At 37.7% G+C, this 27,827-nt stretch overlaps 1 long non-coding RNA gene across 1 annotated transcript; it reads left to right on the forward strand.

The window, feature by feature from the left end:
• Window positions 1–8,040: 8,040 nt before the first annotated feature.
• On the forward strand, window positions 8,041–27,527 carry LOC115947098 (uncharacterized). Its single transcript, XR_004081058.2, has 2 exons — window positions 8,041–8,389; window positions 26,991–27,527. It is a non-coding gene; the product is annotated as an uncharacterized lncRNA (long non-coding RNA).
• The last annotated feature ends 300 nt before the right edge of the window (window positions 27,528–27,827 follow it).

The following is a 27,827-nucleotide window of genomic DNA, read 5'->3' on the forward strand; positions in this document are numbered from 1 at the left end:
TTTATGTATGAGAGCTGCTGTATTGCAAAACTTCTTTTTTAGGCATGGATTCCAAAAGGGCAAAATTTCTGTATTCCCATTATGCTGGTGTTCTGAAACGTGGTTAATTTCATAATAAGGTCATAAATTGTGTCGTTTTTTCTAACCTATATTTTGGCATATGTGAAACAATTGGATCAACTTCCCTCTGAAAACCAGGCATTGTAATGCTGATGTGTTTGTTGCTTGCAGGGTTGTGTGAATGCAGTCACAGCTGTTCAACTTTATGATGACAGAACACAGTTCTGGTATGGCACATATTACCAATATGCTTCAGAAACAACTTTTCTCATCTGAAATCCTTGCTGTGAAAAAGAATGTATGTGTTCCTTAATTCATTGTCAAAGGAACCCACTTAGAATCTAAGTTAAAGCATAACTTACAGCCTCTTGTGAATAACTGAATAACTTGGTTCAATGTTAGGTCACAGTGGAACATAGACTGCAACAAGAATATATAAAAGCTCTGAAGGGAGCAAAGAGACTTTATTCTGGAATAGTGAACATCGTTGCCAGAGTAACATAAACCTTGTGTGTTTTCACAAGGAAATGAGTCACTTGTTTCTGTTGGCCGGAACTCTGTTTTCTTTTAATTTCATATTTAAACTGCCTAATATAGTTTGAAAGAACCCTAGGATTGCAGTCTTTGGGCTAAGATACCTTGTTAATTAAAGCAGAGTAGAAGGGTAGCATAGTAATTACACAGAATCAAGAAAAATTGATGGTAAATAGGGCATTATTGCATGTTGTGTGAAGGAAGCTTTGATCCTGTTGTGGGACACTTCTGTAGACTATTTACATAGTTGTGAAAAAAAGATTCATTTTCTCGTGTGTTATGTTTATACCTGTATGCATTCTTAAATCTGTGTCTTGTGTTCTTCGTGAAACTAATTCGCAAGTTCCCTCTCTGCAACTGTGAGTCTCATAGTTAGCTTAAGGACATAAACCCTAGTTGTCATCAATGAACAGATGATGATGATGTTAATGTTAAAGATGTTGGATCAGGTCCATACAAACAGTGAAGAAATATTTTCTTTCTTTGGACCAGCAACTCAGAACCAGTAAGATTCTTCTTCATGTGCCTAGTGTTAAGGCAGCTCCAAGCATTCTTGCAGAGAATTCTAGCAGAGTGTCATCCTTGTTGGTGAGGCATCCTCACGAGACTTAAGATCAGCACAGCTCATTCCTAAACCACTTTCTATTTTCTCTTCTTACAGCTCCAAGCTATGGAGATTGTGCCAAGCAAAATAAGTAACACAGACTGTTTGAGCAATTCTCAGCTACAGTGGAGTCTCTGAAGGAACAGAGCTGGCTGGTACAACATAGACTACTTTATCCTGTATGTAATTTGGGCAGAAACTCCATATAGCTCCCTTCACTATTACAGCCTTAAATGGAAGTAGCAGAGAATGAGGGCCAAACATATTCAGTTGAGAATTAAAGCATATATTATGACCTTTTGTGGTGGCATAAGTCTATATGCACAAACATTGCACCCCTGTGCACGCGTGTGTGATGGTTTAGACACATGAGCATTTTTTGAATTTAACATTTGCATATGTGCATAGATATAATAGATAGCCATGCATTTATTGCATCATGAATACCAACAAAGCAAATTCCTATTTTCATTGCTAAAGATTATTCAAAAAGAAGTGCTTTATGCTTAGATGTAAACACTGGGAAACACTGAAGAATTCCTTAATCTGTCATATCCCAAAATCAGTGTTTGCATGCATATTCAGACTCACCCGAAAATCTCAAACACAATGAATTAATTAATTACATACTGAGGCATGCTTCTGACAACCTGACTAAAACATAAGCAAGTATTTTTAAACAATTCCAGTGGGAAGCAATGGAGAAGCTAACTGAAGCTGAAAGGTCATCTGCTGGGATTGACACAGGGGGAAAAAAAAGTCCTCACTGGAACCATGCCTTTGCATTAACAGTTTAGATCCATGTAGCTAGTTAGGGCTCTCTGGGCATGTTAAAAATACAATAAATCTCCAAAAGCACAGAAAATTATATTCAGATATGTAAAAATGTAACTGAAGTGAATTGATGACTGCAGCATTAAGTCTTGTTTACTTTGAAATGTATTATTGCAGAGTAATTAGGAGATTAGAGATGGGCTACAAAAAGCTTAGAGAAAACAACAAAATATTTTGAATATATCAAGCTCCTTGTATCCCCTGCACAGAAGACAAATTCTTTTTTTTGCTCAGCAAAAAGTCTTTAGCATATAAAAATAGGTAAAGAATCAAACTGAGGAAATAAACACCTTGTGTACAAGTTCTGGACAGATGCCTTCTCTAACACAGGTTATCATAGATGAATGTAGGTGTTTAAGAGTAACATTAGCTTATAGTCTTCATGAAGCATAAAACTATTAATTTCATGGTGTTTTTCATTCAATGTCTCTGACCTAACTGATCTATCCAGTCAATCTTCCTAAGCATTTTGACAGCTGCAGGAATTACAGAGAGTTTGAGGACCCTAAAAAGAAGTCATCTCTGCCATAAATTTTAACCAGGGTTTTTACTCATTGGTTCTCCCGTTCTCTTCTGTTCAGACAGGTGGAGGAGCATGGAAAGTGCATAGTAAATGTCAGTGTATGTTTACTAATCCTAATGAGTGTTGTTATTCTGCTAATGATGTATGCCCTACATTTTTCTTCTGTGTCTTCTAGCCACAGCTGTTTCACCATTGTAATGAATCTTTTATTGTTTCTGGGAAAACTACCTCTGTGCAAAACCACAGAAATATGGAATCCATTCTTACAGCATGGTCAAACAGTTCCTTTGACTGCTTCAAAATAACATGTCCAAAAGTCTTTAAAGACCAAGATCAGAATCTTAAACTCAGCATGGATTCAGTGCAGGGTATTTTGCCAGATGGGTTTGCCAAATTTGGAAACACCTAACAAAAATAAAGTAGAATAAGTACTGTTACTGGTACTTATGTTTAGAGTCAAATACTGTTTGGAAGCCAATATTTCTAAATGAAAGCCCTAAAAAAGAGATCTTACAGACTCACCATTAAAATGTCCAGTGAAGATTCATTACCCGAGGACACAGCTGTCCCACCTACTATATTCAGTGTCCCTTATATGCTTACATAAATGATGACTCATGAGCACTGACAAGAGGAATCTGTAAGAAATGTTTGCTTGGTTCAGTGCAGGTTTTATCTTTCAACAGGTACTTATTTTGAAGATGATGAATATTTTTGTGTAATTTTTGTTTATTTTTGTAACTCCAGTCCTAAATATGAAGGTCATTCCAAGTAGTATCTGTTGGTATCCCAGCTATTAGAAAACTAACTAAGAAAGTAATAAAACTTTAGCTCAGTGCTGGTCCCTATACCAAATACCATTCCAGTTAGTAGTACAGCTTACATCAGACAATGCCAACATGTAACATCGTGCCTTGCCCTCCACAGCTTACTGTTACTGAAAACCTAAGGAAGCTCTTCAAGTAGAAATTATTGTTTGCATCACCTGAATTAGGAGTTTTCACTAGCAAATAGCAGGAAAATCCAAAACTCTAAGCAAAGTAGTCTTTAATAAAAACAAACAAACAAAAAAAATAACCTTAAGAGAGTTTCACTTTCTCACAGCTTGAAAGGGTTTTCTATTTTCCAGATCATATTTTTCTAGGACAGATGTAGAAATAGGTAAATGCAGCTTCCAGAAGGAGCCTGGACTAAATAAGTTGTCAAAAAATGATAGGAAGAAACACAGTATGTTCCATGTAATCAGTCCTCTGTGAATAAAATGGAATGTTTCCTGTATATGTACTCCTGCATAGAGCTAAGCAATGACTCTAAATTGTCTTACAGGCTACTGCATCTTTGGAGAATATGTTTTTATGATTAGTCTCTTACAAGAATGAATGATAACTTGAAGGAAACCGAGGATGTGTTAAATTAATAAGGACTACCCTTTTATGCTGCCATAAGAATTTACTTTAGTGTCTATAACTGCTTAGTTGGCATATATGATATTTCTCTTTTCTGAGAAAATCTGAGTTTGGTGGTGAAATGAGCAACCTGCATATCTTTCTTTCGTCTTGCAGTGAAAGTTACATTTCTGACTTTGTTATATATAATGTAATGTAATGTAAGACCAGATATCAACTGGCATTTGAATGTGAAGCCAGTATAAACTATGTGGTTTTAATTTCCACTCAGGATAAGCTACCAGATAAATTGCATCACCTCTTAAACCCAGTCTGGATTTAGCCTGTGGTCTGCAGTACTAAGTAACCGGTTCCAGTGAAAATGCGAACAGAATATTCATTTATTCTTTTTACTCTTTCATGTTTTACCCTGGTCATTTTGAAAAGGAGGGAAGAAAATATGTTATTGGAAAAGTTTTTAGTAAAATGAACTTACATAAGAATTAAATGTTTTCTTTCTAGCGCTTGAGAACAGGCAGGAGTAAAAATGGCCAACACTGAGCAAAGTGTGGTCTATACTAACAGAACTAGGAAACATTTTGTTTTCTCTGTCATATAGCAGACCTTTTGTGAAATTAGAAGTTAGTCTTTCACAGAGTGTCTAAGGCAAAAGTGTGCTGTGAATGAGTTTCCTAAGTTATGGATACAGATGCTGCACTCAGTGAAGTAATGAGCTGTTAAATTATTTTAAAACAATGGCATTTCAGCAGAATAGAATTCCTCATTTATGCACAGTACACTTGGTTTCCACAAAATTATACAAATATCAATTAACTATTACAAAACTGTGAGAGAAAGGGAAAAAAATATCATTCAAAAGTAATAAATCTGGCATAGAGATGTAGATGCTGGTATGTCAGAACTTTGATCAATACAATCTAAATTATTTTCTGACTTTATGAAAGAAATTAGGAAATTGTTATATGTATGCATGAAGGAGTCTTACTACCTACTTGTGTGAGAGTACTCTGACTCACTTCCATTATGAGATCCACGCCTATCCCAAGATAGTAAATGTCATTTTAATGATGATAAGGCTTTATTTGTCACTGTATACATGTACAAATCACATGGCAGGGGTGCTTCCTTTTTCATCAGCTGTAGTGAGCTGCATTTACCACAGCATTTACCATTTGGGTACCTCTGGAAAAAACTTCGCAGCTTCTGGCTGTGGCTCTATTCAGTTTGTCAGAAATAAGGTTGGAATGCAGGTCTGAAATTCCTGCTACTGTGGAGTATATACACCTCCTCTCTGCTGCAGCTCTGCTGCAGTCTGTCCTGCCCTGAGATTTCTAAACCGTCTCTATTAAATTAGAAGGAAGAAAGAAAAGCTCACTCTAGTATAGAGCTGGCTATGAGCGGATGTCAGTCCCAGATACCTCCTACCTTTGGGACACTTCCCTCATGTAGGGTAAAATTTCTGGGAAGAGCTCACAGTTCCTATGAAATCTGCCCTTAAGTTTAAGCATCTCCACCAAGATTTCACATTGTCTGTAAGTCTGAATTCTCTCAGGATACTTTAGAAGAAGCTTCTTTTGTGAGAAGTTGACAGGATAAACTGTGGGTACCTTAATTCACATACCACCTGGAAATAATTTGCATAGCATACTTTGGATCACCCCTTTTTGTACTAAGGGCTTCATGTGCAATCTATTGAATGTCACAGGAGTCTTCTCACTGATGCTAAAGTGCTTTTGGGACTATCTACTGTATCTTTCTCTCTAGACAATGTAAGATACGAAAGAACTGAGGAAACTGATTCAAACTATGCTTCACCTCCGGATGCAGATAAATGCATTGTTCATTTTCAGTATGAGAGGAGGAAATGTAGAAACATGAGATGGAAAAGAGATTCTTAAGTTACAGAGCCCAGCCTTGTATTATGAACAGTTGCATCACATAGTGCCGTTCAGAAATGCATTCATCTCTACCTGCAGAACAGCAGGGTGTTAATGACTAGTATAGTGCTGCTCCAGAATGTTGCTCTATTGAAGGCTGAAGATATTTTTCTACTATCAAGACTAATATTGTTTACTGCACTGGTCACTCCTTTTCTGCTCAAGTCCCTTCCCATAAGTAAGTTGTTTCCCCACATACCCAGTCCTCTTATAAATAAAATTATCACAAGACATATGGAATGCTTAAGTCCTTGGCCAAACTTTGGTGTAGTAAAAATGCATGTAACTCTTAGAGAAGCTGTAACCATTTACAGTACATATTACTTTCATATAATAACTTTTATGTTGGTTTGGGAGGGGATTTCAAAAGAGGATATTACAGCAAAAAGAAAAAAAATAAAGAATTATAAGTAATCATTAGTGTAAAACTTTGCAAGACTTTAATGTTAATGTAGCTTCTATTATTAGTAATACAAAACTAAAGCTCGTTATTCACAATCTCTTACACAACAGTTTCAAGTGCCCCCAGGATTTATGGCTCATCCAGGCCTCGAATTTGATTTTAATTTGGAATTTCTGTGGCTGAGATGAGGTGAATTGGATCTGTTTCACTTCTTCTGCTGCGTATTTCTTCTTTACAAAGCTTGAGATAACTGAGCTAACTCACATCCAGTAAGCAGGATGACAGGTGGTGCTGTGCCCCTGCTGGTTAGCTTTCCTTCTTTATCATTGTACCTAGCTAATAAAACTTCATGGTTGTTTTACTGTGCCATGTAGATAAACCAGCTTATATTCAGAATGAGCACCAGTCTCTGCTTGCCACTTCACTGCATAATGAGGATGAATTTTTGTGGTTTTTCCATGCAGTATAAACATCAGGATTTTTTTCTAATCTCCTTATCCTTTTCATCTTCAGTCTCTGTACAAATTTATAAGATGTTTTAAACCTTGAACTTTTAAACTTTCTCTCTTACACAGAACCATTCTACTGACTCAGGGAAAGTTACTACAATTTTTTTCTCATGGTCAGGTCCTCAGTTGTTCATCCCAGATGCTCTTTATCATTACCTAAGATGATGAAGTATTATCTGAGTACTGATGAACTTCTGACTAAGCCAGGATAGCTGAAGCACTGCACCACCAATCTTACATGGTGTTGTAATCCTCATGTTCCACATCTGTATATTTTTCAGCATAGAAATCGGTCAGTACAATGTTAATTCCATATAATTATGCATATGCTTATTGGCCAAAAAGCTGATTTCCACTACTAGTGGGTATGATACAGAAGATGGTTTTGCTAATTAGTTCAGCAAATGAAACTGCTGTATCACATTTTGGATACTATCTGCAGTTCTTGGATTGTACTGGAGTGTATGTTTCTAGTTTTATGAACTAGGACAGAGTTACCAAGCTCTCAAACAGACTTGGAGCTGCTTGCTGTCCTCAGTGACTTATCAGTGACCTCACTTGTAGGTTGTCAGGGGAAAAAGAGAAGAGCTCCAGGTGAAAGCACTCTGTTTGAGGAAAGGTATAGCTTGCTGATTTGGTAAATTTGCTCAGGAGGGACTGAGCCCACAAAGAGGCTGGTCTTACATGGAACTGAATATTTACTTTACTGGAGATGTTGAAAAAGCTGAAGAATAGGTACCAGTAGCTCCTACTCTTGCTAAAGCTTTCAGGTGGAAATAGTAGCAGCTGGATAGCTTGCAGAAGGAGAAAAGGGTATTCCTTTTTCAAACAGCCTGTAACACATAGTCTGGGCTTATGGCAGAAATTAAGCTTTTCTTATTTTTAACAAGGTATTTTAGAAATAAGTGTGAGGCAGCTTCTAATTAGATGTGTCTGAATATGCTGCATATTTGTGTGTTATTAGAATGCTTTATCTTAGTTTTCAAGAAGGAAGCACTAATGAAAATAAGCAGCTATGGTAGCACTTGTATGCTTCATAATTTCAGGAAGAGTCAGAGCAATCCTGCACTAATTAATACTGAAGTTTGTCAGGAACCACAAGTCTTGGGATGCCTACAGACAAGCCCTGCAGGAGTTTCCTGCATGGAGGGATGTTTTGAGCATTTTCCAGTCCCAGCAACAGCCTGTGCTGGAGGAAATACTGTCCATTGGAACAAAAAGGGTGAAAGCAAATACCTGTTGCATAACAGCCTGCAAGTTTCTCTGCATTCACTATTTGGCAAGTTATTTTAACCCAAGACCAATGGCAGCTGATGCTAATTTTTCTGGCTGTGAACACTGGGAATGAAGATTCAGCATATATATTTTACTGAGGCTAGGCTGGATGCTAACCTTGGAGAGTGGAGGAGGGGAGGAAGGAAGGCAGACTGCTGGGAACACACCATACTGGTATCTTATATCATCCCAAAGGATCACCAGAGTTTTATGAAAGGATTCTTTTGTAGTCCCATTAGCAGCAATACAAACACTTTCAAAAGCAAGATATAAGTCAACGGAGCAATTTCTCAACAAGTTTTATGTAAGTATAACTATTGATTCCAGGGTACCTTATCTAACTCTGCATCAGCTTAGCAGATTTAATTTATAATACTTGTTTCTCATGGAACATATTTCATATCTTATTTGTAGAACACACAGCCTTTTAACTGCTTGTAGCTTTTAGAATACATCTTATTTTATATATTTTTATAATGTCTTATTGCCAGTGTTATGGAATTCCTTGTGAAAAAACAAATCACAAAAATCAAAGGATACATTTAATAACTTTTTTGATATGAGACATGACGAGAAATGTTATTTATTCCCCAAATACAGCACGGTTTCTTTATTGTCCTGTCAGCATTCCAAAAACTGCATTTATGTGAGAGATTATGTCATAAAAAATGTATGTAACATCTCTGTTCTAGAAATGTGAATTCTAAATAGCAAAGTGCATTAGCAATAGCTACAGTATCAGAAAGCATTTTCTTAAGAAAATGTGTTGTTCATTTCATGCAAGAAGCTTTCTCAACTGTTCAGAAGAGACAGTCTACCAGGTATTTTTCTCTGTCTTTTTCAAGCAACTGTTCAAGTGTAAGTGTTAAACATTGCTGGGTTCACGCACTTGAAGAGCCCCCTAGGGTTAGATTCTAAAGCCCTTTCATGGCCTTTATACTCATAAATAAGGGATTTGCTGCATTTTAAAGCATATCAGATCACAGCAAAAGTTTAAATTAGCATTTACTCCAAGGAGAACACATTCCCCAACCCTTGTTAATGTTCACCTCTTGGGTACATGCAAAGATTAAAATGAGAAGCTTTCCAGACACTCTGGGCATTTCCCTCCTGTTCTCTGTCCTGTTTTGCTCCCTTGAAACTACAAAGCAACAAGATGAATGTAGGAGGTAGTCTGCTGTATTGCTAAAAAATGAGTTTCATGTTACTGCAGCCACACCGCAGGGGTGTATTTTATCAATTGCTGTAATAACCTGATGGCAGCCAATCGTAAAGCTACTCACATGCTCAAACCCAGCTGCCTATTAGCAGCTGTAACAATAATCCATCCTAATAGCTATTAGCAGAGCCGGTGTTGGGATGTACCTTTACAACCCGACACTGAAGAAGTTATGGTTATCTCTGAATCTTCTGGTTTTCAAACACATAGTGGGCTGTTCTCATTCTTGCAGTTTTCCTTCAGAGGATTTTATTGGTATGCAGTTGGAATAAAGTATGCAGTAGGGTGTATGTGATAAGGACATTTGGGGCTGGAATTTTCAACGACTGCACAATGAGGCACACAGTTTAGACTTAGACATGTAAATGTTTTCATCCAAACCCAATTTTCAGACGTGCAATTGAAGTGAAAAATGCAACTGAGATTTGACAGCTTATGCATTTATGATTGCACAATTCAGATATTGTTTTGGAAAGATTTACATTAGTGGTTAAAGTACAATGCTAGTAGATCGAAAAGCCTTTGCAGTGCTCTGCAGTCTGTGCTCCTCTGAGTACAAGCCCACCCAGGTTGCAGCCTGGGGGACGCTGTGTAGGCAACCAACTCAAGATTGTGCTGCAGAGTATTAGCTTAGCTGATGTTTTCTCTTCTTTTTGGTGTAATGCTCTGAGGTTTTGTGTTAGGATGTCCCTGAAAGGGGGACAGTAAATCTCTTTCTTCATAGTAGCTTCTAGCTATTCTTCTAGGTTAATGTTGCTCTGGATTTTTGATTTTGGATAATCTCAGGTTCTAAACACATTCAATCCTAGAATTGAGAAAATGGGTAGAAGAGGAATCTATCACAGTTCTCTGTTCTGGAGGTAGAGGAGGGAGAGGATAAGAAAAGGTGGTGTTACCTACTTGAAGGAGGATCATTTGTTCTGGTAAGGAGACACACAAGAACCTTAATAGATTGGGTGTTGCAGATACTGATTTTTCTGTTTTGTCTCATTGCTCTCTTGTATCCAAATATTAACAAAGACTTACTTTTATAGCAGTTTTGCTATGGATCCCTGTACCTGGATATTGGCAAAGCCAAGCTGTGACATGAAGCAGATATTCATGAATCTATCCAGTGGCTGGGTTTTGGGGGTTTTGTTTGTATTAATGTCAAAAAAGTTCAGGTTTCTCTATTGTAAATCACAATAAAGCTAACAAGTTTGGTAAGAGATTACACCTCTGGAAGTGAAAACTGATTCTATTACCCCAAATGGTAAAGATAGAGAAATTAACATGGGAATTAGGAAATAATTATTCAAAGCACTGTCACTGAAATAGCGATCTTCTTCTGCTGCTCTGAGCTTTATTGCTGCTTTGCTTTGTTTGGTGATAAATTTCATATAATCCAATTCAAGAGTTTTTTGCTGCTGTGAAGCAAGTGTTACAGGCAGTCTTGATTCATTGCTGTGATAGCAGAAAACTTCTATTCCTAGTTAAGATGCTGCAGTGCGACTTCTGAGGCACTGTCAGGAAGAAATTTCAAAGCTGATTTTTGGCCAGAAAGGAGAGAAATTCTTTTATCTTTGTGCTACGAAAAAAGTGGGAAATGCTTTTAGATCTCTTCCTCTAAGATGTAACTAAGAAAAATTATCATTGTTATTTAGGAAACTGGGGAATTTATAGATCATTGTTAAGAACAGTAACCTGAATGATGGACTGCATCAAAAAAGGTGTTGTAACAGTAAAAATGGTGAATTAAATAGAAAGTGCTTGAGGGCTGAGAGCTGGAATTTAGTCTTGGAATATTAATTAAAATTATAAAAGTATGTGGCATTCCTATGAAACAGCTAAGTCTATTGGAACAGACTAACTCCCATTATAACACTGCTGAAGACACATGAGTCACACAGAATAAATTTGGTTCACTGAGTTAAATGCGGCATCACCACTATGGGAGACAACTGTACCTATTGCACCAGGTGCAATTATAGAACTCACAAGATGCCTAGTGTTACTATAATAATGACTTTTCTTTCAACAGTGAAGAGAATTGAAACAGAACTGCATATAGGAGGGTGGGGTGAAAGCTTATTTTTATATGGTTATTTTTCTTCCCATTGAAGTGAAGGGGGACAAAAAAGAATTGTGTGAAATGGCTGTTTTCTTCCAAGGCAAGTTTTGCAGAGTATTGGTCCAGCATGTTCATTCTTTATCCAGTATATTGAGGATAATAAATCGTACTCTTTTGATTTTGATTTTGTCAGTATTTTTGCAAAAAAAAAAAACCCCACCCAAAACATCCACAGAAATGACTTTCTGGTCTTGATCAGCTTTGTGTAGATGCTAACACATCTCCATAGTAATCAGTCTGTAACAACTAACAATCTATTATTTTTTTTGTATTTTTTTCTTACAATGCCTCCTGATAAGAAGGACAAAGGAACAAAAGTGTGGAAAGAAGCACAATCAGAAGAATTTATTGGTAGGAAATAGTCTCAGTAAGAATTTGCATATGTTTTCACAAGTCCAGAGTTATTTGGCACTGTGCAATGAATGCGTAAGGAGGAAAGAAGTATATTCTCTGACTAACATAAAGGTAGGGAGCTAGGCTTCAGTCTTTTTCTTGGAAAACTGGTCCTAATACCCTTCAGTCTCATGATAGGATATTTGCTACTTAATATGTACAAGTGTGTACTCAATGGTCCCTTCTTTGGCAGACTCCCAAAACCTCTATCCAGAGCCCTATTCATGGTTAGCGTAGTATAAAATGGGTCAATTTAACAGACTTTAATTGGATCAGTTTTCAACCATGAGTTACAAATATGGGTCTCTTCTTTTTTCACTTAACTCTAATTGCTGCTTGCTGTATACTACATGCCTGCATCAACTTGAATGCTGAAGTACAATTATATTGCTGTGAACTGAGCATCTCATTCTGAAAAGGGAGGCCTACGCTTGTTTCTCAGCATAAAGCATAGAAAACCATTGAACAGTGGGTTACTTAGTCTACAGAAAGATTAATTTCTACTCGCACTTATCCTTATAAAACAAAAGTCTTCTCTATTTTCCAGCTACTTTTTAAAGCCTCTTGTTAAATCAAGCACAAAGTCCTTGATGGTGGGAAGGGGAAATAGCTGGAAGATCGCTGATGATCTGCTTTAGGATGACTCATTCAATATGAGCAATTATGAATCATGAACAAACTATCTACAGGCAGCACACATAAGGCTTAATATCTTCCATGTTACTAGATGCTTCTAATGTTCATCATTAGTGTTGCTTTTTTCTTAAGAGCAGAAAAGTTCCCAATGTGGAATTGAAGAATCACTGATTTAAAAGTTGCACAGAAATGTCTGGGACACTATTTACCAGTTGCCATTGCATGGGGGTTTAACCAATTTTTTCAGATTCCTCCATATGTAACTTCAGAATTCTTTAAAAAAACAAAGAAAAACGTAAAGGTTTATCCCTGGGCAACATATCATTACTCCTTCTGCATGTGGCCATCACATGTTTGAACTTTGTGATGCACTGTTTCAGCTATGTCAGCTGCTGTAGCCAGTAGCAGGGTGTTCTACTATATGCTACTAGATGGTGAAGGGACAGTGGCAGAGTGGGAGAACAGCTCAGTAGGATTAACAAGTGTTGCTAATAAGAGAGAAATTATGAGATTTTAAAACCTTCAGGCTTATAATGGCTCCGGTATGGAGCATCCAGTAATGGTAATAGGAAAGTACACACACATATTTGATTTCTATTGCTGTTCCAGTCTCTCTTTGTCCCAGTACAATGTACTTTGACATCTAAGTAATCCATTTAATTTCTCAGCCTAGCCTTTGTGGTTTTGTTCAGGCAGACTTTTTTTTTCCTGATGTTGCTTTCTGGCACTAATCCCGCAGTTTCCTAGTCCTTCTGGTACTACCTGTCATGTTCCAGGCTTTTTTTGCCTCACCCTCTACTCCCTTTTTAGTTTCTTCATTCAGATTTTTGCTCTACTTTGTTCTCCTGCCTCTTCATTCACATTCTTCTTTACTTTGGGTCCCTATCTCCCTCCTCTAGATCTCATTTTCAGTCTTCACCCAGCAATCAGCCTAGCTCATTGTCCCAGTCTAATTGTCCAGTCAGTCTTATCTCAATAGGCTGTATATTCTGGCTCTGTATGTAGGCTGAATGGCCTATATTCTTGGCTGTTATCAAACCTGCCTGAGCTGTCCTATCACTTTCCTATTCTCTTTACTTCCTATTTTCAGTTCACTTGCTGAAGGAATCAGTTTTTGGTTGTTTCTACCTCGAGGTCATTCTCCCTCAGTGAACTGATTCCCAGGCCTCCATTTGTCTTACCAACTTCTTGTCCCTAGTTCAGACAATCTTCCTTCTTATTAATCCCTGTTTCCATTTATGAGCCCAGTCTCCATATCACCACATTCCTTGCTCCAGATTTTCTTTCCTCTTTACCTCTTTACACTGCCTGGTATTTTGCCTGCATTTAAATCCTGAAGCTTCCTGTGACATTTTGAGTGCCAACAGGACAGTCTCGGAGAAGGTAGCTTATCTTACAAAGTTACTTTTCCACAAGGATCCCTCTCCTGCTGTGTACCCAGCTCAATTTATACAATTCTCAGTCCATTCCCTGAATGCGTGTGAGTTACCTCAAATGAAGAGGGCAACTGGGAACAGGCTCCATGACCTTCCTGAGTGATCTCTTCTCTCAGACAGTCCTGGAGAACACAGGATTCAACTTTGGTGGATGTGCTTGCAATGCATATGTGATAAAACTAGTACTTGTACTCTGAATACAGTGTCTCAAACATGTTCAATTGCTTGCATGGGAGTGGCTGAGTCGTGCAGTGTCCCTGATACTGAAAGGAGCAAGGAACAAAAAGGTTTTGTAGCACTTCTGAAATAATTTATATGGTTTCAGCTGGGTAACCACTCGATCTTAGGGAAACTTTAAGTCTCCTAAGAAATAAAACCTGAGGTTTCCTTTTATGTTTTATGTATCTGTTTACTTAAATTAGTGAAGTGATTCATTTTAAGCACCCTCATCTGTGGTTACATAGTAAACACTTTTATTAGTAGAAGTGTGTACAGAACATGAGAAGCGAGAGAGTATAGAGAAGACCATTAGGAAAAATAGCTTCTTATGACAAGTCAGAGAAGGTATGCTCTACTTTCGAAGAAAATTAATTTCCCTTCATAAATTGGTAAGGCTTTTGATGTTCCTTGTTCTGAACATATACTCCCCAATCATCTTATGTTGCCAGTGGTCCTTTATGCAAGCATCCCCAGATTAATCCTAAATGCTGCTCGCGTATATCCAAGCACTACACGATAACTAAACATTTTGTTTCTGATAGTGCCCTCTTAATGAGTTGCAGGTGCCACAAACTTCATGTTCCCTATAGTGCTTTACTGCTTACTAGATGCAGTAAAACAGTTGGCATGCTGTAAATTATCAAGTGATAATTATATTCATGGCCTCAATACAAGAAGAAAATCCTCTGCTAACAACATATTTCTTCCAAAATGTGGTAATGAGATGTGTTGCACCTCCTAAGAAGAGCTTGCAGGGTGACTCTCTATTTAGAATACTGCAATCACAGTTCTATTTTTGGCCAGCATCTCTATGGTCAGAACAGAGAGTGACTCTCTACTCCCAAACGTGTATTTCTCATTCACTACACTCTTAAATTTTTACTCATCCACTAAAAGAAAATAGTTCTGTGGTTAAAATTGGAAAGATGTGATATTTCTTTACCAGGAAGGTATCAGTGTGAATTTTTCATACGATCTGATTTTAAAAGGTTGACCTGTGAGCCATAATAACCTGATGGCTTAGCCAAACTATTCTAGTGTTTTTCCACTCTTCCAAATGTCTTCTGTATGTGAACACTTCATGACAGCCACATCTCAAATGGTAATAGTTCTCTGAATAGCATAGGATGCTTCCTATCGCTAATAGGCTCCTTTAATATACCAGTCATATAATGATGCTCATCAGTACAAATTACCACCGCAAGGTCAATGAATGTTAATGTTTCCTGCAACAGAACCTTGAAGAATAATATAACCCCCTCCTCCTTTCGAGCAAAGATAATTCCAGGCTGAGTACTGTCCTACAGCAAAATAAATTAAGGAATACAGGAGTGTGTGGTGATGCTGACCATGATTTTGTAAAAAAGAAACCTCATCTTAGAATTCTTCTCAAGTGCTATAATAATTATTATTTTTTGATGATTTGTATTAATCTGTCAAAATTCTGCAATATCTGCAAGCAACTAGAATATTTAGGGAGCAATATTCACACAGATTTAATTTATATCATTTCAATTTTAATGTTTGGAATCTTCCTCCAGGCTGCAAAGCTCTATACAAGCAAACAGGCACAAGGGGTAAATATATTAGTTACACAATGTGAGAGAGATGCAAGGAATTCTGGCTTAATCATGAAAGAATTTAGGGTTTTTAAAATAAATTCTGTTTTGGGGTGTTTTTTTTGTGAAACAAATTTATTTTATCACTTTTTAAACAGATTATCTGATTTCTCATTATTTCTTAGGTAATTTATGTTGCTCTTTGGAAAAATAGAGATGTACACTGAAGCTGTTAGTCATTCCATCTGCAGGCACTAATTCAAGAAAAATTTAAAGCTGTGTTTTGGTGCATCCCTGTTTAGGACAGCATGTGAAAAACTAAGAATAAGTTCTGAACAGGTGCCTCACACAGTTTAATTTTAGTATATGAAGCTTTAATTCAGTATTGTCACCAAAAGTTGTTTAGCAAAGAAAAAAGGTTTTCTGAATATTCTGTTCTGTTTTCTTTCACAGCTAACTTAGCCACCTGTCATATTTGTAGCAGATAATTAATTTCAGAGCATACAATTAGTCTAGCTAAGAATAGTCTTTGCAGCATACTACCTTCTTATTATTTCTTTATCATACTTCCCAGCCCATTGACTCATTACTTCTCAGCTACTACATTTACATTTTACTCTTGGGTGAATTCACAAAATAATAAAATGATAAGATAACAGACTGACACTGCTCATTATGTATTGTAATAACCATAATAAGAGGGATAATCATATCATGCTTATATTTCACGCACACTTCATTGCCTTAAACTCTGGCCTGTACTCATTGATGATATTGGGTTTTTGTTAGTGCTTTCTAGAAGAATTTAATATTAAATGATAATACATTAAACAGTAATGGAAAATTTATTGGAAAACATAATGGTAAAACCAGGATAACTAGCTATTTGAAAAACACTTCTAAAAAGAATATCTTTAATTAAAAAGCTATTTCATCATTGAAATGATAGACAAATTAATAAAAATCTTTTTTACTTTACAGCATATATTACAGTTAAAAAGGGACTCTCATGAGAACAAAAATGCATAAACCATAGTGTACTGCTTTTTACCCAATACATAATTCATACATGCAAATGTTCTGCAGATATTTCACTATAAATATAATTAATTGCTGCGGATTCACAGATGAGGCTGTGTGACTGTGCATGCACATATTGCCAGGCACACTCATTTATGTTGATTTCAGGCTAGAGACTCCTGTGACAAGCATAATAGGTAAAGAGGGGAAAAAATCAGCATTTAGAGACACACAGAATCATGCAATATCTATGCAGACAATTCCTTACAGAAATGACAGCATTCACCAAGAAACTGATGGAAGTGGCCTGAGGTAAATAAGGAAAGGTCTCCCATGCTAATAAATAGATGTACGGTGGAACATTGCATAACATTAACATCCGGCAATTTAGTGGAATTTACACCATTATCATTATCTCTTTATGCTGTTGCTGATTGTAACTATTGGGGAAACACTGAAAAGGAGGGTGAGAAGTTTTAACGATTACATCTGTTAAGAGCTTTGCAAAATAGAAAATCTATCGCTTATGTTATTGAAGATTTTGTGATAGAAAGCTACATAAGAGTTTCCAGATAGTCTTGCAAAATGGGGAAATTAGGTCCGTAAACACATAGGGGTCATTTGGAAAATTCCAAGCAGGGAGGATCTATTCAGCTTTGGAGGATGGAAGCAGACATGAGATGATCTCTTCTTTCTTTTCTATTCTGTATGACTTCATCACTGACTACACAAAGCAGCTGCTGGCACCAAGTAAAATAAATTATGTAGTAAATAGATTTTGCTGTCATTTCATAATCTCAGTATCACCATTGTAAATACCTAATCATATTTTTGCTAAAATGTCAGTAAGACCATGCACAAAGAAAGAGATTCTTCATGTGTATGGATTTTTAAATTTCTATATAGCATTGTGTAAAAGAAAAAAAGAAAATTAGGGGTTTGCATTAGTGATTTATTGCCTATGGCATGAACCAGTGGAAAGGATATGCTCTGAAATTTCATTATAATTCTACCATCAGTTACATCTCTGATCAGACTCCAAACAAGATATTATTTTGAGTTCATACTCTTTAAAATCAAGATAAACACCTTGATTTTTAGAAGTTTGATCACCAAAGGCTTCCAGTGCCTTCAGTAGAAAATCAGTTATTCCCTTTTGAATCCTAATGCATTCTCATAAATAATTAGAAATCATGTTACCATCCACTTTCCAGCAAAACTCCAAATTCATGTTGGTATCTAAAAATTGATGCCCTAGTAAATTCCTAGGGTAGGCTTTTTGGAATTTTCATGACTGCTGTGCTCAATCTTGTCCATTTCTGAACATAAAGTTTACAGGAATTCTCAGATTTATGACTTCACTAGACTTCTACAGTGTTCAGGTAATTCCTTCAGCCTTCCATTCTAGACCTTTTCTAATTACTTTAATTACTATATTTAATTTCTTAGAATTTTTTTTTTTATTATACTTGGAGATAGGTTTGATAGATCAGCATAAGCTTCAGTTCCTCCTATTTTATTATTACCCTGTAAATATCTGTTCAGAACACATTTGATTTCTCATGGCTTGTATTTGGTTCAACTTGATTTAAATTTTGAAGTCTTCAAGATGTCATTTAGGTTTCTGAACCTTTGGGTTCTCACACATAAAAGAAAATAACCTGTCACTTTTCAATGCTTAGTTGGTTTTTACACCAAATCAAGAGGGAGTTAAAAAAGGTGAATTTATGATGTTTACCTACTGGTTTGAAGGGGTCTCCATGCCCAAGGTGCAAGAATGCATAAATATTTGTAGATGAATGGGAATTCTGATACACTAGAAAAGCCAAACAGCAACCAAAGAAGAAAATTAAGAATTACTTTAGTAAAGGCTTTCTTCAGATACTTAGGAATATTGGTCAACTCTCATTTTGTTGTGTAATTTAAAGTCATAACTCACAACAGCTTTGGTTATCAGGTCTGAACAGGAATGGAAAGAGCTTCTCATTTCTTTGCCTGCTTTTTTTTCTTCTTCCTGTTTTTATTTGCCCATTTTTTAAAATTGCAAGATTTTGACTGTGTCAGTAAACCAAGAGAGAGGAAACACAGATATGAATTAGGTGAAATAGTTTAGTGTAAATAAGAAAAGCAAATAGCCAAGATAAAATTTAATGGATTGAAATTTCCTTTCAAATCTGAGTACTGCTGAGCTGATAAATGATGGAACAGGACAAAACCCCATAATAATAAAAAACAGACACCACCCCCCCAAAAAAAAAACCAACCTAAGTTAGTTACACATTGTTTTCAGTAAAGACAGTTTTCTTTCTTTCTACTGAGTCTGAATAACTGCTGTTGTCTTGAGTGACTTCTCTTGAGTACCAAAGTGACGTACTGGAAATGCTTCATTTTTTATTGTTTTCTGTACAATATTTAAACTACTATATATGTTCTATATAACAATACATGTTGTTTTTCTTGATAGTTTCTCTGGTTTATGAGGTTATTGATGTTGTCTGCATCTTTAGCAGCTTAAGCACAATTTCACAGAAGTAAATGGGACACAGATTCAGTAAATCTGCTCCGCTTACACTGACATTTCTGACACAGTATCTTTCAGAAGGAAATCCCTATTTTTGTGTATTGTTACTTAAAGGCAAAAGAAAAATTAAATAACTTCCCATAGTCTATATGTCCTAAAATGTGCAAAATATCCTAAAGCGTGCAAAACAAACCCTGATCAATGTAAAATTTTTGTCAGGTTCTCTTCTTCAATCTGATTCTCTGATGGGAATGTGAACAAAAAAAGTCTTCAGAGTTTCCAGTGAAATCAGAACCTAGCCATTAGTCTTCAGCACTCAAAAGCTTCTTGCAAGTGAAGATGTGTGGGAACATTTTTTGTCTGGCCACATCTCTGTTCTTGCTATAAAAAATTGCTTACTATCATCTTTCCTTACAAATAGACACCCCGCAGGCTTTTCTTGTATATCCTCTGAAAAGCTGTAATACTTGCTCTTCCACCTTTTCCAAGCACACAGAATTTGTAGCCTACTATTCTATTATCTCAAAAGGTTTCTTAAGAACTGCTTAATTATTCCAATCTTGTCATCTACTTTTTTCAGCTCTTTGTTTGAAAAAAACAAATCTATCCTACCTATAAGCTAGAATGATCTTCCTCTGGTGAAATGTTAGTGTTAGAAAATAACCATAACTCCATCCTGCCTTTGATTATTCTTCTTCGGTCACTGTAGATCTTAACTAAGATACTGAAAAACCACTCATCCTTTGTAAACACCATAACTAAGATACTGCAGCTAGGAATCTTAGCAAAGAGTAGAGGAAAAAAGATAGATCTGCTTCTCTTTAAAAGCAGATCTTTTTCTGATTTTCATCAGTTTGCTCTGTCAAAGAGAGTTACTGTAGAGCAACCAATGGAGACAGAGAGGTTTTCCTCAGAGGAACAAATGCTTGGAGAAACCACAGCAAACATGAGAACAAATGGCATATTTAGCAAAGATTCACTGATCTAAATCCCAAGTCCTGTCCAGAGAGATGCTAAAACTAACTTGCTCAGAAAGTATAAATTTTCCTGAAACTTGACTTCATCAGTTCAACTTGTTGCTGTGTCATGCTGAGGCTAAGCTATTCCACTGCATTAAAGTATGGGTGGTAACTAGCAACACAGCTTCATTGTTATAAGATTGCCCTATAAAAAGCTGTCCTTGACTACATTAAAAATAATTCATAGTAACACTATTCACATATGAGAAATCATCATGGTCCTTCTAATAAGTAGGTTCAGTAAAGTTACACTACCATTGTTTTATATTATGCCTATCATTTATATCATGAACCTATCACAAACTCAAAAGACGATTGAGAGTATCAGCACTGATCCCATTATTCTTGGTGTTTGGTACCAATGCTGGTGAGCAATTTAATCTCTGAAGAGTCTTTACATGCCTAATGATTTGGATGTCATCAGGAAACAAAGTTCTGCAGTTGCATTATGTGTGTGTCCCTTAGTAATTCTTGAAGCTGGTGCTGAAATTGTTGAAGTTTACTTGAAATTAGGAAGAAAGGCAGAAATCTCTCTGGTCAAATTCCAACAGGTTTTGAAAAAATAACTCGAATGAAAAGGAAAGAGACACCAAGCAGTGCCCCCAAGAATGGAGAGGCTGCATGAAGAGCTCAGCAGTGATCAGTCCTGTTTAGCCTGTTGCTAGTCAGTCAGCACGCAAATGCTGGCTGGCCAGTAATCGCTTTCCTGACTAGAAACCAGTGACTGGTTATGCTGCCTCTGGCCGAAGCAGTTGTTGCAGGCAGAGAAGTGCTGTGGAGATAATGTCAGGGAATGTGAGTGGCTGAGACATAGTTGGAACCGGCTTTATCCCAGGACTTGTGCAGTCAGATTGGATATGGAGCTGAGTATCTGGTGAAGGGAGGTTTCCAGGGTACAGACGCACAGGAAATCAAGCTTAGGTAGTTGTGCTCTTTGTGGAATACTTCGAAGAATTTTATTCCAATATATGCAATAATATATTTGCTCTGAAAAATTTCTCCATTTTGTACTCTCTTTGTCTTTCATCACTCCCAAATTCTTCCACTTTGCAGAAAGGCACAGATGTTGTTATTTGTCTTTTATCTCTGTGTAGAAGTTGATCTGGATTTCATGGCTCTGATTCTTCCTACATTAATTAACTTGTATTTGGATCTCTCCTGTATAAGAAAGCATTATGTGTACCTACTTTCATAGTATGATGTATAGCTTACTTTGCTGTGGGGCCTTCAGGAAGTGCTTTGTAAGTGAAATTGTCAGTGCACAGTTTCTGAGTGATGTAAGCTGTTAGCGGAAGGAAGTGAACCAAGGCCAGCTAAAACACAAGAACATGTATTTTGCAGGTTGAACAAAGAGGCAGCAGATCTAGATTTACTCCCTCTGTGTCATTCATTGTCATTTATCTTACGTGCTCTGATGCAGGCACACTAGGTTTGAGTTACTCTGGATTTTGCCTTCAATCAAAGTCAAGTACTCTTCAGAACTGAATGCTCACATGCTGTTGAAAGGGCCTTCTGTGGCTATGAAGAGAGGTCCACACCACAAAACTATAAGGTTTTTCATCACTGAAGTGCCATTGCAAGCTATAAAGAAAGTAAAGTACCTTAGGTTTGAAAAGAAATTTCTCTCTGTTCTTGAAAGCGTAGGTGCATTGCCCTGTTCAGAAAGATTCCCATTGTGATAGATGAATCACTGTAATTACTTCTTACATATTAACATTGAATTACGCTCAAAATTTCTAGTGGGTGGTCAGGATAACACTATGGACAATGACCACCTTTTCATTCTATTCCCTCTGCATCTGTCCCTGTGAAGATGCCTGGGAATATTTTTTTGCTGAAAGAAAGCACACTGCAGAGTCAGCATTTTCTCCCTCCACTCATGGGCTTCCGTCCTGATCACATGGAGATATTAATTTTTATCTACAATGAAAGGTAATGAAAGCATTCACATTATTTTTAGAAGGATGTTAGATGGAATATAGGCAGACTGGTTATGTCTATTTTTCCTCACTCTTACCTTCCCTGTTTATCCTACCTGTTCCATGTCTGTGTTGGATTGTAAGCCTTTTGGAGACAGAAATAAAACACCTTATACAAAGCATTGTCAGTGTACAGCCAATAATAATGATGACACAGGTGGGAGATCGATTAGTACCCTACTATTATAATTCCCTACATACTTTTCTTAATGTATGTCTTGTGATGTACGCAATTCAGGTTTGGTTTCTTCACTAGGTCCATACATTTATTGCACGTTTTCTCTAAAAATATTTATAAGGCAAGCAAATTTTTAAAAATTTAAAGCATCATAATTTTATGCTTTATATTCAGAGAGACGTTCTCTCTTGTGTATATTTATGTTTATAATTCAATGGGACTTCTTGGTTTTTGCTGGCAGTGGAACTGGCAGCAACAAAATATAACGATAAGGGTTGTTTATGCAATACTTCCTGCCTTACCAAAGCCAGGAAGTGCTAACACCCATAGAAAAATTACACAAGCTTTGTAATCCAAAGTTGTTCAACAAAGCTGCTGAGCTTTCTGGATGCTAATGCTAACTGACCTTTTTTCGATGGTTGCCTACCATTAACACTGTGCTTAAAACGATGCCAGTTTGTCCTCTTGAGTTGTTGGCTGTCCTTGAAGACTAAACCCTCTACTTAGCTGAACTTTTCAGTAAGACCTATGAGACAACTACAGATCGCCAGCTTCTTTGCACTGTTTGTCCAATGTATCCCAATTCATTTGTGGAACAACCATCTCAGGAAGACATTTAGTTTAGGCTGAGCTTGTTAATTCTTTACGGTGTGACTGATGGCAAGCCAGTTGGGATAAGGCATTGTTGAGAATATTCCACAAGCATAAAAGAGAAGTGTCTAGCATGATGGTTTGGAAAGAAAAATACTTCTGTGCATCTCTTTTTGCCCTAGTTTGTAGGAATAATGCACAACCAAGTATCTTCAGTTGCTGTGAGTGTATAGGTACTGATGGCTGGGTTTAGACTGTCATGAGACAGATTAGTTTTACCTTACTGATGCTGTGTTGTTGCAATAATAATCCTGCTCAGTACGAGAGGAACCACAGGTTCAGACCCCTGGTGTGTGCACTTGGCTGAGGAGCCACAGGTGCGAGGCTACCATCTGTGGGCTTATGACTGAATGCCTCTAAGTCAGAATTACACCCTGACGTAGCGATACGACAGCACTGCCAACACCTTGGTGGGCTTGTGGTAGCGGTTGCTGGAGATTGACCCAGGAAATGACAGTGTTGCTCAGAACATAGGAGAAGGAGAACTCCTATCTTCAAACCCAGGCTGATGGAGCTCATCCAGCCCTGTATAGTCTGCCATCTAACAGAAGGGCACTCTTACAAAACCTATGACCTGCAGACTTTGCTGTCACCGTCCTAGCTCGCCAGGCCTGGCAGTTAAACCTGAGGTGTAAAGGGTGGGACCAGTTCTGTGCATGCGCGGGCTGGAAGGGCTTGACTCTCACCTGTCGGTATGGACAGGTGAGGGTTGAATTGGCAGGTGACAAGGTGCACGGGTAGCAGCAGATTCAACCTTGCATGCGGGCAGACCAGGGCATGGGTAGCTTGAGATTACCCAGGAGATGACAGTCCTGGTCAGACACTCCCTGATTGCCTAAAGCACCCTTTTCAAACCAGATTTGCATATCCCACTTGCCTTTGGTCATTGTGCTTGAAGTAAGAGTGGTTAAAGCCCTTCCCAAAATCTTAGCTCATGAAGCCAAGCCATCAATAGGTACTGAGAAAGGGACAGACATCTCATTTAAGATCATTAAAACTTTTTTTTTTTAAGGAGCAAATGGTTTGGGAGAATTGTAAGTCCATGGTAAATTATTACTGTGAACAGTACAGCTGAGAGTCAGCATTTGTCATAGAACTTTCAAAACTCTTATTCTGACAGAGGTCTCATGGAGTTTTGTGATACGGAAAATGCAGGACTGTCCACTATTTAGTGCAATGGGTTTTTACTTTTGCATGTAAGAAAAGACTTGATAGTAAGATTATTTGTAACCCATATGAGAGCACACATGGCAACTTCTGTTTATAACCCAAGAAATTAATGTTTCATCTTTCCACCTAAGAACCAGGTTCAGTTTAGGTGTTTGTGTATTTGTGAGCATACTTAAATGAAATAATTATAAATGACAAATCTGCAAGGGAATGCAGTTCTTTCCTCATAAGCACCTGCCCCCATCCCTACTTTTTCACCTGTACCTATCAGAACCCAAACTCCAGAGCTGAGAGCAAAAGAGCCCAATGGTATTCTTCCTTGGAATAATACTCCCTGAAGGACGGAGTCATTACAGGAACACAGGACACTATAATAGCAAAGTGACACAGAGAAAGCAAAATCACTTTTTCCATTCCTTGTGGGTTAGGTGCATAAATCAGTAACCTGCATCTTGCTGAGATCCTCTGCTCTTTCTTACTGGCAGTCTACTCCCAGAAGGACGGAGTCCCAAGTCCATGACATCAGCTTCCTCTTTATGAGTAAACTGTTTACAAGTTGTCTGCTTAAGGGGTTTTTCTATCTGAAAGAAATACCTTATTCACTTACCTTTTTTTTTTTTTTTTTACAAATTGCAAGAATCTATATTTTTAAGACCTAAAGAACCTTATTATAAGTGACCCTGTATCTCTGGTCCTTCACCAACTGAAACTAACCTGATAGGAATGGAGCTGAGGGAAAAGATCAGAGATGAGGAGATAAACAGGGGCACAGACAGCAGCATATAAACAGTTGTAGAAGTAAAAATAACTGGGTAACTATAACACCCAAATGAAAAGGACTATTCATAAGAACTGGATCATCAGACACAAGCCAAGGCCAAACAACCTACCAGTGTCAAAAGATGTGTAATGCTTACTTTTTAGCAATAAAATAAATATTCCTCATGAGAAGATATGATCCTTCCTAAGCAATGTTCTCAGTGTCCTGAATGTACAAAGCAAAGGAAAAATTGGGACAGAAAATTTGACTTTTGGATTTGAGTCATGCCATAATTGAATGGTAGACTGAAGAAAGGTCATTATCAAGGTTTTGTCTGTGAACAACTATATGAGTAACTGGGACTGCAGTTATCCTTTCCTTTGATAAAGTGAAGAAGCTCAGCTCCAACATGAAGTCAAATAGCAGCATTCTTCCTGTAAACATGTAGTCCCTTGCAACTTTAACTCCACTCTGTTTTGAAAAAAAGGCTTCTCCCTGTTTGAAGGCTTTTCAAACCCATGGTCTTAGACCAGACCTGCTTCTCTGGGTTGAAGATGTCCATATCTGTTTATGCCTACAAGAATAACCATGCACACACCCACAAATGGGCTCACATGCTCCCAGCTGAATTGATGCATAGACACATTTTGCAAAAGGACTCTATATTGAGCATGTGCTCTTTTAGGAATATCTTCACCTCCAGCATCCTACTGAGAAGTTCGTTTACGTTGCTATCTTACCATATCCTGGGAAGAAAGAAAAAAAATGGTATTTAAAAATCAAAATAGAAGAAACCAAAGAATAAAGCAGCTCATCCACCGATTCTAGAATCTGTATTTAGAAAAGACGTTTTCCTAAGGTGTTTAGGTTTTTTGAGTTGTTTTTTTTTAAGTATTATTATTTTTGGCAGGAACTTCGACTGGTAAGAATCTCAGCATCATACTAAAAACTTACATCCCTATTTGAAAGCTTGTATAAATATAACATACATGATTAATTTGCATTAGTCCTGTTAAATACTCATGTAAATGTATTATTAACAATGATTAATTTCAGTTCTTTTAATTATTCACTTTTTCAGTTCTCTCAGATTAATTTACTTCCTTTGTGGGTGTTCTGAATACCTAATTGGATTCTGAGATGGGGAATATGTTCAGAGCTTGTCAGAAAAATACACAACCAATAGCCAAAGAAACTTCTAAAATGTGTGATATTTGATAACAGTGACTAAAACAATATGAAAGAAGAATATGAAAGGTAGAAGGGCTGAATAGGAATCAACTATGTCAGTTACTTTTCAACATGGGATGCTGTTTTTTTCTTTTTAAATACAAGAAAAAAAGGAATACATTTTATTTTATTTAATGTGCAGAGATAATGCTGTAATAAGCTTCAACATATTCTTAATAGAACCATCATCATGGTGGTATGTGGGAAATTTTAGAATATTAAATAATGGAGCTGATCATGAGATAGGCCATGTGCAGGACCGCAAATTTCCTACAAGGTGCTGCATCCCTCCGGTGGGAGACAATCTCCCTCCATCTGAATCCAGTGGGAATGAGAAGCATGCAGCGCTTTGGAGAGTCAACCGTTTTAGACACCAAACTTGTAATCAGAATTGCAGCAATGGTGTTTCTCTGGGTATACCCATGATGGCATCACTCGGGATAGAGCTTTTGCCGTTAATAAGTTTCTCGTGTTCTTTAAATCAGAACGACGTACCTTTTGACACGTTGCGTAGTTACATCCCCATGGAATGGGAGCGAGCTATTTCCGCGGCTAGACCCGTTGTGAAGAGCCGGAGGAGGAGGCGAGCATCACCAGGTGGCACTGTTACCCGCCGCCACCGGCACCAATACCAACACCGGGCACCCACCGGCACCCGGCTCGCCTGCCCCAGCAGCACCGTGGGGACGTGGCTACCGGCCTGTCCAGCGGGGCTATCGCGTGGGCCCTTGGCCTGTGAGGAAGGGAGGGGAGTCCCCCCAGCGCCACTCTTTATGGGTTTAACCTTGCCGCATTCTTTCTCCAGGCGTTACCGGCAAGCCTTGAGAGCTGGGGATGCCCGTGGTGCGGCGAGTCAAACACCGGGTTTCTGCAGAGAGGGCATGGGACTGGCCGAACAGCTACGGCGCTTGGTCTCCACTTCCACCCCTGGCAAGAGTCACTTCCCGAAGGACCCTTTTCTTGAGGGATCAGGAACTGGTACTGGTCTGAGATTCCCGAAAAAAAACCCCAGACTGGCTGTGTTAAAAACACTGTGGCCGTGTCTGCCCATGCACAGAGTTGCATGCTGATATTTCAAAAATGCTGTATTGCAGGTGCTGTCACACATGTTCATGTTCTTTTTGTTATGCCCCATCCCTGGCCGTGTTCAAGGCCAGATTGGACAGGGCTTTGGGCAACCTGGTCTAGTGGAAGGTGTCCCTGCCCATGGCAGGGGGCTGGAACTGGGTGATTTTAAGGTCCCTTCCAACACAACCCAGGCTGGGATTGTATGATTCTATAAGTAGGGAGTCTAGGGTTGCAAATAAACTAAAAATCATAATAAAATAAACCTGTAAAATCATTGTGAGTCACTAACGTGTTTCACCAGCCAGTATAAAAATATGAAACTCCAAGCCTATCAATCTTAAGGATAATTGCAAAGTTTAGAAAACACTCACTAGTCTCTAAGTCCTCTGAGACAAAAATTATTAGCATTCTTCATTGCTAGAGACGTGTTGATTACAGCTCAGACTTTGGCTTGTTTATTTACAGATTTTAGGTCCCATAGGAACATATGTTTGGAGGTTTTATATCTTTGTGGCTCCCCTAGTGAAAATGGAGGCAAAAAATGCTTTAGAAACATCAAATTATACAAAAATGG

The sequence above is a fragment of the Melopsittacus undulatus genome, chromosome 8 (genome assembly GCF_012275295.1).
Source record: "Melopsittacus undulatus isolate bMelUnd1 chromosome 8, bMelUnd1.mat.Z, whole genome shotgun sequence".
NCBI classification, from domain to species: Eukaryota; Metazoa; Chordata; class Aves; order Psittaciformes; family Psittaculidae; genus Melopsittacus; species Melopsittacus undulatus.